This window comes from Pristiophorus japonicus, chromosome 7, assembly GCF_044704955.1.
Source record: "Pristiophorus japonicus isolate sPriJap1 chromosome 7, sPriJap1.hap1, whole genome shotgun sequence".
Lineage (NCBI taxonomy): Eukaryota > Metazoa > Chordata > Chondrichthyes > Pristiophoridae > Pristiophorus > Pristiophorus japonicus.
In genome coordinates this window covers 247141168-247156706 of record NC_091983.1, presented here as the reverse complement: position 1 = coordinate 247156706, position 15539 = coordinate 247141168, and the positions used below count along the sequence as shown (strand labels likewise).

General features: G+C 43.2%; 1 protein-coding gene across 9 annotated transcripts in view; it reads left to right on the top strand.

Moving 5' to 3' along the window:
• The window catches only part of tjap1 (tight junction associated protein 1 (peripheral)), a 258207-nt gene that overhangs the window by 42800 nt on the left and 199868 nt on the right, over nt 1-15539 (top strand). For 8 of the 9 annotated variants that reach the window (XR_011593916.1, XR_011593915.1, XR_011593914.1 and 5 more), the window contains exon 2: nt 2121-2228. The exons of the other annotated variant lie outside the window; for it this stretch is intronic. The gene's annotated coding sequence lies outside the window, so the exon portion shown is untranslated. The remainder of the gene's footprint in view (nt 1-2120; nt 2229-15539) is intronic. 9 annotated transcript variants of the gene reach the window in all.

Genomic DNA, 15539 nt, shown 5'->3' with positions numbered 1-15539 from the left:
GAAGGTTGATTCCTGAGATGAAGGGGTTGAATTATGACGAAAGGTTGAGATGATTGGGCCTATGCTCATTGGAGTTTAGAAGAATATGGGGTGATCTTATTGAAACATACAAGATACTGAGGGGGCTCGGCAAGGTAGGATGTTTCCCCTCGCGGGGGAATCTAGAACTAGGGGGCATAGTTTCAGAACAAGGGGTCACCCATTTAAAACTGAGGTGAGGAATTTCTTCTCTCAGACTCGTAAATCTGTGGAAGTCTCTGCCCCTGAGAGCTGTGGAGGCTCGGTCATTGAATATATGTAAGGTAGAGAGAGACAGATTTTTGAGCGATAAGGGAGGAAGGGTTAAGGGTAGTCGAGCTGAACCCAAGATCAGATCAGCCATGATCTTATTGAATGGCAGAGCAGGCTCGATGGGCCAATTGGCCTACTCCTGCTCCTATTTCTTATGTTCTTAAGATATATCCAAATTACTTCACAAGCATTATAAAAAAACAAGTTTTAACACCAAGCCATAAAAGGAGATGTTAGAGCAGATGACCAAAAGCATGGGTCAAAGAGGTAAGTTTTAAAGAGTGTCTTAAAGGAGGAAAGTGAAGCGGGGAGGCGGAGAGATTTAGGGAGGGAATTCCAGAACTTAGGACCTCGGCAGCTGAAGGCATGACTGCCAGTGGTGGGTCAGTTAAAATCAGGGATGTTCAAAATGCCAGAATAGGCAGGGCGCAGAAGTCTAGGGGATTATAGGGTTGGAGGAGATTAGAGATAAGGAGGGGCGAGGCCATGGAGAGATTTGAAAAAAAGTATGAAAATTTTGCACAGCCAGTGTCGGAGCAGTGAATGACTGACCGCAACTTCAGGATTTTCCCGCTGAATCCTGAAGTTGTGGTCAGTTTCAGAGGGGTAATGACGGTGAACGATGACAGATCGCTACCATTACCCACTGCAAATTCCGGGCCCTGTGATACAGGCCAGAGTAGCACTGAGCCAAGCAGAGCAATGTTATCACTTAGTGTTGGTTTTGAAATAAAAAGTATATTTACAAAATCTAAGCAAGAAGGATATGGGCACATTTTAAAAAGGCTCCTTATAAAACCCTCCAAGTATTGTTCAAAATGTTTTGTGTTTTCAGTCCTGTCTCATACTTCTGAATTACTGCCCCAATTCCTGAATATTAAAGATATTATATAAATGGAAAGTTTCCTAGTGGTAAATGCACTACGGGGTGTGGTATTAAATCTTACAGCCCAAGGCACTCTGGTTTATTCATTTTACACTGAGCTAATCTCAACAGAACATCAGTTGGACAAAGTGAAAAATCAGACCATCACCATTGATCACAATCCAGTGATCCCTGGTGGAAAGTGCAGCAGTGTGGATGCAGAATAAAGACAGGATTGAATTCTGGTGAACTGACTGTTGAACAGCCTACTTGGAGTGACCTCTTGGTCAAGCCAGTGCCTTTGAGAGTGGGAAAATATGAAGGGATTATTAGACTGCGACAAGACTTTGTTGATTTTAATTTTGGTGCTTATATTTTGACTTTAAAAGTTCATTACCATCTCTAGTTGTTATATTGTCTTCTCTCTCCACTGCTCCCTCTCCTCTACCCCTCCCAGACTCCAGTAGTTCACATTCTGCCTTCTTAACATTAGTTCTGTAACTGAGTGCACAGGTAGTTCAAGCTCTTGTGTCTGAAAATGTGATTTGTTCCAGGGCAGCTGAGTTATGTAAATGTGCAGTGAAAATGCCGTCAATCTAACCGCTATGTTCTAATTGGTCCTGTGGCTATTATTTCCTTCCATTCATGGCTATCCTGCACCATTTTAATCCGCACTCTGCCAGATCATTAGTGGGCTGATTCTTTGCTGTGTGTCTTACCTAGATGGGATAAGGGAGGGTGTGGGGAGAGGGAACATACAGGACCTGTTGATCCACAGCAAGCCAGTGAGATGGACTGTAGGGATGTGCTCACCTCATTGATCAGCTCTCCCAGCTGGAGAGGGCAGTGAAAATTACTTGGTAAATATTTTTTCCAATAAAGATGAGAAATGTTATTTTATTTGTGCGCGTTATGGACAGCTCAATGACATTCTTTTCTCCTGTTCCGCCTCCTCACATTACAGACTTTCTATAACTGGGAGCTGCAGACTTCTGAGTGTGGTATACAGTTTCACACCAGTCTACGAATTGCAGGAGTGAATTTGTCTTGAGCAGAATGCTGCGTTAAACGTGTAAGTAGCTATATTGTTTGAGTTCTTTGCCAGCAGTGATTCTTGTTTGAAAAGTAATAAAAAGTAACCATTTGTTTCCTGGCAGGTTTTAACTGATTTTTTTCTAGGTTGATTATTCATTCTGTACAGCATTGCACTGTATTTAAAAGGTCCGACCTAACTCATTGGAAATTTCTGTCAGCTGTATTTGTGCCTCCTTGTTACGCTGTGGACGGCTTTGTCAGTTTGTTGTTTTTCTGCACTACATTTGTGAAACTTTAAACTCAATTTTTGTTTTAATGGGGATAGAAGCCTGCTTCATGTCTCTGCTATCATCCAGGTGAATCTATGCTGTTTTGGCATCTTTCTGTATTGCCACTAAAAATAATATTGTTAGCTACTTGTTAAACGTCCCACGGCACTGAGTTCCTGTGGTTGGAATCCCATCTGTGTTGAATTACCATCAGTCTAGTTATATGGCATGCTGATTTTGGATCTGGTTTTAGGTTCCGTAATCATGGTCTGGTACTTCACTTGTCCATCGTTACTGACCGTTTCTGTCCCGTGTATGTTCTGAAAATGAAGTAACAGCAATTTCAAGGGAGCTCCTTACATTGACAGTTTAAAAAAAGGTGCATTATAATGCAACTGCCTGTGGTTCCCAAATTTGACACTTAGTCAGATATTGGAAGATCGCATTTTGTGTTGACACTTGCTGCATAAGGTGGTGGCTTCGGGCTGCGGGAATGAGCAGAGAGAAAATGAGAACAAAAATACATGTCTGAAGTTTGTACCTAATTTATACAATCCACTGATGTATGTGGGTGAGCTTACTGTTGTATCATTTGAGATGCTGTCATTTCCCAGGGACCCAAAATGGCCATTTCCAATATTGTCACGTACAAGGATGGAAACATGATTTTTGTATTTATTAATCGGCAAGCAATATTGTTTGCTGGGAATATTGGTTATCTTTTGAGTTTTTCATTAGTTAGTCTTGAAGCTGGCTTTTCACTATCATCCTGATTTAAAGAGATACATTGTGCTCAGAGCAACACAAAATGCAGTGGACTGTGCAGCACCATTGTAGATTGTCCCAGTCATTTAACGTGACTGAGAGCAGAATTGGGGTTTAAAAGTCGTTTGCACTCTTGTTACTGGTTTTCAACCAACTGTCTGATTCTCTCCAAGCTGAATGCTAACTACAGGATTGACTGCTTTACCAGATTTTAATGTGTAATACAGAGCTGTTCAGAACATTCCACTCAGCTTTTCGCATTCCAGTGTAATGAAAAGCCTTGTGCTTTGATGCATCTAGTGTTGCATTTTCTTAAAGGGATCACAGTATGTCTTCAACAGTGTTGCATCTCAATCAAAAGTGTCATTGTGAGCTGGCAGCAGGAAGAAAAAGACCACGAAAACTGGTTTGTTGTAGGAACCCACCTGGTTCACAAATGTACTTCAGGGAAGTAAGCCTGCCACGCCCTATATGGTCTGGCCTACTTGTGACTCCAGTTCTACCGTATATGGATTTGACTCAATGCCCTCCGCACAGCTAGGGATGAGCAATAAATGCGGCCATGCCAGTGTCATCCACAGCCGAAGAAATTAAAAAGTCCATGCAAAAAAATCTTGATAACTTATTTGAGAACAGTCTGACTGAAAGAGACTTAAATCTTTATTTTCTAACTCGTAATTTGCCGATGGTATTGCCCACAATCAGTTGATGACGATAAGTTTATTTTTATATTCAAGGTGGTGTTGGAAGTGAGACTTCATAAAGTTTCTCTGCAGAGCCTGCAACTATATTGTGACAGTTGACCTAGCAAAACTGAATGGGAAGTATTGACATAGCAATTTACAATGGTAAAAGTTGATTAAAAAACACGACAAAATAGTGACAGCAGAAATAAACATAAGAGCAGATCTGGTGTTATTTGCACACAGTTGCAGGGACTGCTGAGAGGAATTGGAAAGACATTTGAGAGACTTGTGCTCATGCTGACTTGTTTATATAAAGGAATTTATTGATACAATTATAATATCTTCATTGATGTAGCAACAATAGTTAGTTTTGCAGTAACAAACAATGATTATTTTACTGTCTGACCACATCTCTGTAAAAATGTATTTCCCAATAGTTTCAACAGTCCTTGCAACAGCATAACTACTCACTCACTGCAAGCAATGCCATGGGAGGTATGCGAGTGCCAGTAGAATACTAACTCTGCTCACTTCCTGTCCATGTCACGGACATTGTGATTTCTTGTATGCTCATTTCTTGCAGCTGATTGACTCAGATTTTATATTTGTAAAAGTAAAATATCAACTTGGGTAGATTTTCTTCGATTATAGTTAGTTTTTTTAAACTCAGTCAAATTACTCTAATTTTAAAATTCACAGCTGCAACAAATTAGAGATTAACTGAAAACTGGTAAATTAATCAGTTAAGTTCAAAATGTTAAGCTTTACATAATTTTCTCCACAAACACACATTCTGGTTTCACTAAGGTTTCTATGTTTCACAATAATTAAACTTGCCTGTAAAAATAATTTTAAAGAAACAAGCAAAGGAGCTTAATTCATTTTAGATGACCTCTCCCCAACTCCCTCCGAAGCACAGTGCATTCTCTCACTCACCATGAACAATGCCATGCTATGCCACCACTTGGCCATGGTTCGTAATGGAGCAGAGAACAAGGGAGGGCACAGCCTCACGCCATTCATAATCACGCTGTTTTAGATCAATTATTCTTTTCTGATTGTTCCTCAGCTCGATTTTATCAACTACTTTGATGAATAAGATGCTCCGTGACGAAAATCATTTTTTGCCGCGTGGTAGTTTGATGCTCAGTACTGGATTCTCAAGTTTTGGATTAAGACCATAAGAATTAGGAGCAGAAGTAGGCCATAGGGCCCCTCGAACCTGCTCCGCCATTCAATAAGATCACGGCTGATCTTCAACGTCAACGCCACTTTCCCGCCCGATCTCCATATCCCTGATTCTGTCCGTTAAACAATCCTCTATATATGCTAATATATCATCACCAACCCCAGGAGACCTAATCTTTCTTAGCAACCTTTTATGTGGCAACTTATCGAATGTCTTTTGGAAATCCAAATATACTACATCCATTGGTTCCCATTTATCTACCCTGCTAGTTACATCCTCAAAAAAAACTCTAAATTTGTTGGAACATGATTTTTCCTTTCATAAAACCATGTTGACTCTGCCTAATCATATCATTTTCTAAGTGCCTTGTTACCACTTCCTTAATTATGGATTCCAGCACTTTCCCGACGACTGATATCTGGCTAATTGACCTGTCTTCTCTCTTCCCTCCTTTCTTGAATAGCAGAGTTATATTTGCTCTCTTCCAATCGCTGGGACCGTTCTAGAATCCAGGGAATTTTGGACGATCACAACCAATGTATCCACTATCTCTGCTCTTTTACAGCCCTAGGATGTTTGGCATCAGGTCCAGGGATTTGTTGGCTTTTAGTCCCAATAGTTTCTCAAGTATTTTTTCTCTACTTATATTAATTACTTTAAGTTCCACACTCTCATTAGCCCTTTGGGTGGGAAAGCAAGTCGTGAGGAGGCCACAAAGAATCTGCAAAGGGACAGGCTAAGTGAGTGGGCAAACAGTTAGCAGATGGAGTATAATGTGGGAAAGTGTGACAGGAAAAATAAAAAAGCAAATTATTATTTAAATGGAGAGAGATATGGTGAGTGAGCGAATGCACTGTGCTTAGGAGGGAGTTGGGGAGAGGTCATCTAAAATGAGGGGCCCTTGTGCATGAAACACAAAAAGTAAGTATGCAGGTACAGCAAGTAATCAGGAAGGCAAATGGGATGTTGGCCTTTATTGCAAGGGGATGGAGTATAAAAGCAGAGATGTACTGCTGCAACTATACAAGGTATTGGTGAGAACATACCTGGAGGACTGCATACAGTTTTGGTCTTATTTAAGGAGGGATCCACTTGCATTGGAGGTAGTTCAGAGAAGGTTCACTAGGTTGATTCCTGAGATGAGGGGGATTGACTTATGGTTGAATAGGTTGGGCCTATACTCATTGGCGTTTAGAAGAGTGAGAGGTGATCTTATTGAAACATATCAGATACTGAGGGGGCTCGACAGGGTAGATGCAGAGAGGATATTTCCACTCGTGGGGGAAATCTAGAACTGGGGGCATAGTTCAAGAATAAGGAGTTGCCCATTTACAACTGAGATGAGGAATTTTTTCTGAGGGTTGTAAATCTGTGGAATTTTCTGCCTCAGAGCTGTGGAGGCTGGGTCATTGAATATATTTAAGACAGAGATAGACAGATTTTTGAAAGATAAGGGAGTGAAGGGCTATGGGGAGTGGGCGGGGAAATGTAGCTGAGCCCAAGATCAGATCAGCCTTGATCTTACAGAATGGCGGAGCAGGCTCGAGGGGCCGAATGGCCTACTCCTATTTCCTATGTTCCTTGATTCCTCACAATTTTTGTCATGCTTTTTATGTCTTCTACTGTGAAGACAGATGCAAAATATTTGTTCAGTCTACCATTTCCATGTTTCCCATTATAATTTCTCTTGTCTCATAGAAACATAGAAAATAGGAGCAGTAGTAAGCCATTAGGCCCTTAGAGTCTGCTGCGCCATTCAATATGATCATGGCTGATCCTCTATCTCAACACCATATTCCCGCTTTTCCCCCATACCCCTGATGCCTTTTGTTTCTTGAAATCTATCTATCTCAAGTATATTCAGTGACTTGGCCTCCTCAGCCTTCTGTGGTAGAGAATTCCACAGGTTCACCACCCTCAAGTGAAAAAATTTCTCCTCATCTCGGTCCTAAATTTCCTACCTTGTATCCTGAGACTGTGACCCCTTGTTCTCGATTTCACAGCCAAGGGAAATATCCTCCCCGCATCCAGTCTATCCAACCCAGTCAGAATTTTATACGTTTCAATGAGATCCCCTCTCATTCTTCCAAACTCTAGTGAATACAGGCCCAATCGATCCAGTCTCTCCTCATATGTCAGTCCTGCCATCCTGGGAATCAATCCTGGAGTGTAAAAGGGATGGTTTTCTCGACCAATATGTCGAGGAGCCAATTAGAGAGCTGACCATCCTAGACTGGGTGTTGTGTAATGAGAGAGGATTAATTAGCAATCTTATTGTGCGAGGCCCCTTGGGGAAGAGTGACCATAATGTGGTAGAATTCTTCATTAAGATGGAGAGTGACACAGTTAATTCAGAGACTAGGGTCCTGAACTTAAAGAAAGGTAACTTCGATGGCTAGGATAGATGGTGAATGATACTTAAAGGGTTGACGGGTTGATAGGCAATGGCAGACATTTAAAGACAACATGAATGAACTTCAACAATTGTGCATCCCTGTCTGGTGTAAAAATTAAAACGGGGAATGTAGCTAAACCGTGGCTAACAAGGGAAATTAGAGATAGTGTTAAATCCAAGGAAGAGGAATATAAATTGACCAGAAAAAGCAGCAAAAATGAGGACTGGGAGAAATTTAGAATTCAGGGCCCCAAGTTTCCACATTATTTGCTCCTGATTTTTAGGAGCAACTGGTGGAGAACGGAGTATCTTAGAAATCGGAATTCTCCACATTTAAGTTTTCTGCAGTTCTAGTCAGGTAGAACAGTTTCACTTTTGAACAGAATTTTTTTTTCAAAAGGGCGCGTGTCCAGTCACTGACGCCTGATTTGAAAGTTTTCACAGTGAAAACGTACTCCAATCTAACTTAGAATGGAGCAAGTGAAGATTTTTGTAGGCTTGAAAAAACCTTGTCTACACAGTAAAAAAAATCAGGCGCAGGTTACAAATTAGGCATTGGGAATGAGGTGGGGAGGGGGGGGAAGGGAAGTCATTAAATTCTACAATAAATGCTTAGTTATACTTATACAAATATTATACAAATAAATGCAACCTGAATAAAAATTTATAGCAAAGAAAAGATTAAATAAACCATCTTCCTACCTGTGTGAAAGTGCTTCAGGCAGGCCTTTCAGGCAGCGGTTTGCCGTCGGGCCCGACCGACGGCAGGGGGGGGGGGAGGGAGGGACAAAGCTGCAGGAAGCCTCATTACTTGAGGCAGCCGTTCCCGACGGAAGGGGGCGGGGGGAGGCAGGGAGAAGGCTGCAGGAAGCCTCATTACTTGAGGCAGCCGTTCCCGACGGAAGGGGGGGGGGGGAGGCAGGGAGAAGGCTGCAGGAAGCCTCATTACTTGAGGCAGCCGTTTCCCGTCGGGCCCGACGGACGGCAGGGGGAGAAAGCTGCAAGAAGCCTCAGTGCTGATCATGGAAGGGCAATGTGGTTTTATTAAAAAATGTTAAAAATTGAACAGCTACAAAGAATTTGAATAGTCTCAAACAAGTGCATGTGTCCCGTTTATCACAGTCTATCTTTAATTACAGAATGCACTCCCTCACCCTCACACACGGAAATATCAAGAAAATTAAAATGCAAGCCTTTGCAAGGGTTCAATAAACAAATTTTTATTTTTTCTGCAGCACTTTTTAAAATGGCCGAGTGCCAATGTTTATTTCACACTGCGTGCGCGAACGCTCCAACGCGCACGCGCAGGGTTGCCGGCACGAAGAAAACTAATTTAAATTGTACCCGCCCCCTCCTACTTACAAAATCGGCGCGAGTGGTAGGCTCCGCCCTCTGTGCCGCGCCAAGCAGACATCGAGCTGCAAAGCGCTCGAGAACAGCGCGTTTTTTTTCAGGCGCCATTTTCGGCGCGAAAAACGGGCACCCAGCTCGGAGGGGCGCCTGTTTTGCTGCGTGTGGAAACTTGGAGCCCAGCAGAGGAGGACAAAGGGTTTAATTCGGAGGGGGAAAATACAGTACGAGAGTAAGTTTGCAGGGAACATAAAAACTGACTGCAAAAGCCTCTATAGATATGTGAAGAGAAAAAGATTGGTGAAGTCAAATGTAGGTTCCTTGCAGTCAGAATCAGGTGAATTTATAATGGAGAACAAAGAAATGGCAGGCCAATTGAACAAATACTTTGGTTCTGTCTTCACGAAGGAAGACACAAATAACCTTCCGGAAATGCGAGGGGACCGAGAATCTAGCGAGAAGGAGGAACTGAAGAAAATCCTTATTGGTCAAGAAATTGTGTTGGGGAAATTGATGGGATTAAAGGCTGATAAATCCCCAGAGCCTGATAGTCTGCATCCCAAAGTACTTAAGGAAGTGGCCTTAGAAATAGTGGATGCATTGGTGATCATTTTCCAACAGTCTATCGACTCTGGAATAGTTCCTGTGGACTGGAGGGGAGCTAATGTAACACTACTTTTTAAGAAAGGAAGGAGAGAAAAAACGGAATTATAGACTGGTTAGCCTGACATCAGTAGTGGGGAAATGTTGGAGTCAATTATTAAAGATGAAATAGCAGCGCATTTGGAAAACTGTAACAGGATCGGTCCAAGTCAGCATGGATTTATGAAAGGGAAATCATGCTTGACAAATCGTCTAGAATTTTTTGAGGATGTAACTAGTAGAGTGGGACAAGGGAGAACCAGTGGATGTGGTGTATTTGGGCTTTCAAATGGCTTTTGACAAGGTCCCACACAAGAGATTGGTGTGCAAAATTAAAGCACATGATATTGGGGGTAATGTATTGACGTGGATAGAGAACTGGTTGGCAGACAGGAAGCAGAGAGTCAGGATAAATGGGTCATTTTCAGAATGGCAGGCAGTGACTAGTGGGGTGCTGCAGGGCTCAGTGCTGGAACCCCAGCTATTTACAATCTACATCAATGATTTAGATGAAGGAATTGAGAGTAATATCTCCAAGTTTGCAGATGACGCTAAGCTGGGTGGCGGTGAGCGCTGTAAGGAGGATGCTAAGAGGCTGCAGGGTGACTTGGACAGGTTAGGTAAGTGGGCAAATGCATGGCAGATGCAGTATAATGTGGATAAATGTGAGGTTATCCACTTTGGTGACAAAAACATGAAGGCAGAATATTATCTAAATGGCGGCAGATTCGGAAAAGGGGGTGCAACGAGACCTGGGTGTCATGGTACATCAGTCATTGAAGGTTGGCATGTAGGTGAAGAAGGCAAATGGCATATTGGCCTTCATAGCTAGGGGATTTGAGTATAGGGAGGTCTTGCTGCAGTTGCACAGGGCCTTGGTGAGGCCACACCTGGAATATTGTGTTCAGTTTTGGTCTCCTAATCTGAGGAAGGACGTTCTTGCTATTGAGTGAGTGCAGCGAAGGTTCACCAGACTGATTCCCGGGATGGCAGGACTGACATGAAGAAAGACTGGATCGACTCGGCTTATATTCACTGGAATTTAGACGAATGAGAGGGGATCTCAGAGAAACATATAAAATTCTGATGGGATTAGACACGATGGATGCAGGAAGAATGTTCTCAATGTTGGGGAAGTCCAGAACCAGGGGTCACAGTCTAAGGATAAGGGGCAAGCCATTTAGGACCGAGATGAAGAGAAACTTCTTCACCCAGAGAGTGGTGAACCTGTGGAATTCTCTACCACAGAGAGTTGTTGAGGCTAGTTTGTTAGATATATTCAAAAGGGAGTTAGATGTGGCTCTTACGGCTAATGGGATCAAGGGGTATGGAGAGAAAGCAGGAATGGGGTACTGAAGTTGCATGATCAGCCATGGTCATATTGAATGGTGGTGCAGGCTCGAAGGGCCGAATGGCCTACTCCTGCACCTATTTTCTATGTTTGTATGAACCTTCGCTGCATTCCCTCTGTGGCAAGTATATTCTTTCTTGGGTAAAGAGACCAAAACTGCGCACACTACTCGAGGTGCGGTCTCACCAAGGCCCTGTATAACTGTAGTAAGACATCGTTGCTCCTGTACTCAAATCCTCTTGCAATGAAGACCAACATACCATTTGCCTTCCTAACTGCTTGCTTTCAATGACTGGTGTACAAGGACAATGACTGGTGTAAAACCCCAGCTGGAAGTTGGCTGTCTCTCCGGGGTGAAAACAGGCGAACTGCAGCGGAAAATCCAGGCCACAGTTTCACACAGTATTAGAGTGACATGAATCCAATTTTAACATCAGCACACAATGAGAATGCTAACAGCAGTCTGCCTGTAAAGATAGTCACAACCCATTATTTTTTATGTACTTGTCATACCCATCAATTTGCCCACTTTAAACATAGAAACATAGAAAATAGGTGCAGGAGTAGGCCATTCAGCCCTTCTAGCCTGCACCGCCATTCAGTGAGTTCATGGCTGAACATGCAACTTCAGTACCCCATTCCTGCTTTCTCGCCATACCCCTTGATCCCCCGAGTAGTAAGGACTTCATCTAACTCCCTTTTGAATATATTTAGTGAATTGGCCTCAACTACTTTCTGTGGTAGAGAATTCCACAGGTTCACCACTATCTGGGTGAAGAAGTTTCTCCTCATCTCGGTCCTAAATGGCTTACCCCTTATCCTCAGACTGTGACCCCTGGTTCTGGACTTCCCCAACATTGGGAACATTCTTCCTGCATCTAACCTGTCTAAACCCGTCAGAATTTTAAACGTTTCTATGAGGTCCCCTCTCATTCTTCTGAACTCCAGTGAATACAAGCCCAGTTGATCCAGTCTTTCTTGATAGGTCAGTCCCACCATCCCGGGAATCAGTCTGGTGAATCTTCGCTGCACTCCCTCAATAGCAAGAATGTCCTTCCTCAAGTTAGGAGACCAAAACTGTACACAATACTCCAGGTGTGGCCTCACCAAGACCCTGTACAACTGTAGCAACACCTCCCTACTCCTGTACTCAAATCCCCTCGCTATGAAGGCCAACATGCCATTTTCTTTCTTAACCGCCTGCTGTACCTGCATGCCAACCTTCAATGACTGATGTACCATGACACCCAGGTCTCGTTGCACCTCTCCTTTTCCTAATCTGTCACCATTCAGATAATAGTCTGTCTCTCTGTTTTTACCACCAAAGTGGATAACCTCACATTTATCCACATTATACTTCATCTGCCATGCATTTGCCCACTCACTTAACCTATCCAAGTCACTCTGCAGCCTCATAGCATCCTCCTCGCTGCTCACACTGCCACCCAACTTAGTGTCATCTGCAAATTTGGAGATACTACATTTAATCCCCTCATCTAAATCATTAATGTACAATGTAAACAGCTGGGGCCCCAGCACAGAACCTTGTGGTACCCCACTAGTCACTGCCTGCCATTCTGAAAAGTACCCATTTACTCCTACTCTTTGCTTCCTGTCTGCCAACCAGTTCTCAATCCATGTCAGCACACTACCCCCAATCCCATGTGCTTTAACTTTGCACATTAATCTCTTGTGTGGGACCTTGTCAAAAGCCTTCTGAAAGTCCAAATATACCACATCAACTGGTTCTCCCTTGTCCACTTTACTGGAAACATCCTCAAAAAATTCTAGAAGATTTGTCAAGCATGATTTCCCTTTCACAAATCCATGTTGACTTGGACCTATCATGTCACCATTTTCCAAATGCGCTGCTATGACATCCTTAATAATTGATTCCATCATTTTATCCACTACTGAGGTCAGGCTGACCGGTCTATAATTCCCTGTTTTCTCTCTCCCTCCTTTTTAAAAAAGTGGTGTTACATTGGCTACGCTCCACTCCATAGGAACTGATCCAGAGTCAATGGAATGTTGGAAAATGACTGTCAATGCATCCGCTATTTCCAAGGCCACCTCCTTAAGTACTCTGGGATGCAGTCCATCAGGCCCTGGGGATTTATCGGCCTTCAATCCCATCAATTTCCCCAACACAATTTCCCGACTAATAAAGATTTCCCTCAGTTCCTCCTCCTTACTAGACCCTCTGACCCCTTTTATATCCGGAAGGTTGTTTGTGTCCTCCTTAGTGAATACCGAACCAAAGTACTTGTTCAATTGGTCCGCCATTTCTTTGTTCCCTGTTATGACTTCCCCTGATTCTAACTGCAGGGGACCTACGTTTGTCTTTACTAACCTTTTTCTCTTTACATATCGATGGAAACTTTTGCAATCCGCCTTAATGTTCCCTGCAAGCTTCTATTCGTACTCCATTTTCCCTGCCCATATCAAACCCTTTGTCCTCCTCTGCTGAGTTCTAAATTTCTCCCAGTCCCCCAGTTCGCTGCTATTTCTGGCCAATTTATATGCCAATTCCTTGGCTTTAATACTATCCCTGATTTCGTTTGATAACCACGGTTGAGCCACCTTCCCTTTTTTATTTTTACGCCAGACAGGAATGTACAATTGTTGTAGTTCATCCATGCGGTCTCTAAATGTCTGCCATTGCCCATCCACAGTCAACCCCTCAAGTATCATTAGCCAATTCACGCCTCATACCTTCAAAGTTACCCTTCTTTAAGTTCTGGACCATGGTCTCTGAATTAACTGATTCATGCTCCATCCTAATGCAGAATTCCACCATATTATGGTCACTCTTCCCCAAGGGGCCTCGCACAATGAGATTGCTAATTAATCCCCTCTCATTACACAACACCCAGTCTAAGATGGCCTCCCCCCTAGTTGGTTCCTCGACATATTGGTCTAGAAGACCATCCCTTATGCACTCCAGGAAATCCTCCTCCACCGTATTGCTTCCAGTTTGGCTAGCCCAATCTATGTGCATATTAAAGTCACCCATTATAACTGCTGCACCTTTATTGCATGCACCCCTAATTTCCTGTTTGATGCCCTCCCCAACATCACTACTACTGTTGGGAGGTCTGTACACAACTCCCACTAACGTTTTTTGCCCTTTGATGTTCTGCAGCTCTACCCATATAGATTCCACATCATCCAAGCTAATGTCTTTCCTAACTATTGCATTAATCTCCTCTTTAACCAGCAATGCTACCCCACCTCCTTTTCCTTTTATTCTATCCTTCCTGAATGTTGAATACCCCTGGATGTTGAGTTCCCAGCCCTGATCATCCTGGAGCACGAGAATCTTTCAATGAAAATCTATATGACACAAAGTATTAGCAATATCCAAGCCTCCTCTTCTGAAGGTGGTGATCCTCAATAAAAAGTACTGTTCCACAAGTCATACAGCCCCTCCAATAACCTGACCAAGTGTTACAGGAAGCTGCAGTGTGATCAACATCTGCCTCATTAACACCATTTTAGCACCAGTATGAGGGTGCTGCATTACACTGGAACTTCAAACATTCCACCGTTACCCCAATGTGAGGGGTTGCTGGTCTCGGCTGTCATCCAGGGAAGATGCCAGATAACACAGGAAGATTCACTGAAGCTAATCTTGCGCAAGCCCTGCTGAAGGGAGTCGAGAGTTCCAGTCTCTGAATAGTGGGCTGACATAGAGAGGGGTACTCGAGTGTGATGGGAGCAGAGTGGCCTCCTCATCGTAGCCCCAGTGGGAAGGGACCAGTGCACTGGCCTCTGAAGCATGTGTTGGCATCCACTGAGGTACTCACATCCACCACAATCGCAGTCCCATTCAGACAAATGATAAAAGGGGTCTTCATTACAGAAACAACCCAGAGCATGATGTAAAAGCAGTGGAAGAAATGGGTTGCCTCATTTTCAGGGTGGCGGGCAATGACTAGTGGGGTACCACAGGGATCAGTGCTTCGGCCCTGGCTATTCACAATATATATAAATGATTTGGATGAGGGAACCAAATGTAATATTTCCAAGTTTGCTGAAGACACAAAACGAGGTGGGATTGAGAGTTGTGAGGAGGATGCAAAGACGCTGCAAGGCAATTTAGGTAGTTTGAATGAGTGGGCAAACACATGGCGGATGCAGTATAACGTGGATAAATGTGAAGTTATCCACTTTGGTAGGATAAAGATAAAGTATTATTTAAATGGTGATAGCTTGGGAAGTGCCGATGTACACAGGGGCCTGGGTGTCATTGTACACCAGTCATTGAAAGCAAACATGCAGGTGCAGCAAGCAGTTAGGAAGGCAAATGGTATGTTGGCCTTCATTGCCAGAGGATGAGTGTCCAGGAGCAAGGATGTCTTACTACAGTTATACAGGGCCTTGGTGAGATTGCACCTGGAGTATTGTGTGCAGTTTTGGTCTCCTTACCAAAGAGAGGATATATACCCTCTCGGGGTCAAGTTTCGGCCTGAGTTGCTTCTATTTTTTTGGAGCAACTAGTTTAGAATGGAGTATCTTAGAAATTGCAATTCTTGGCAGTTAGTTTGCTCCAGTTCTAGTGAGTTAGAACAGATTTTTTTTCAAAAGTGGGCGTGTCCAGCCACTTGTGCCTGTTTTGAAAGTTTAGGCAGTAAAAGCTTACTCCAAACTAACTTGGAATGGAGCAAGTGTAGATTTTTGTACGCTCTGAAAAGCCTT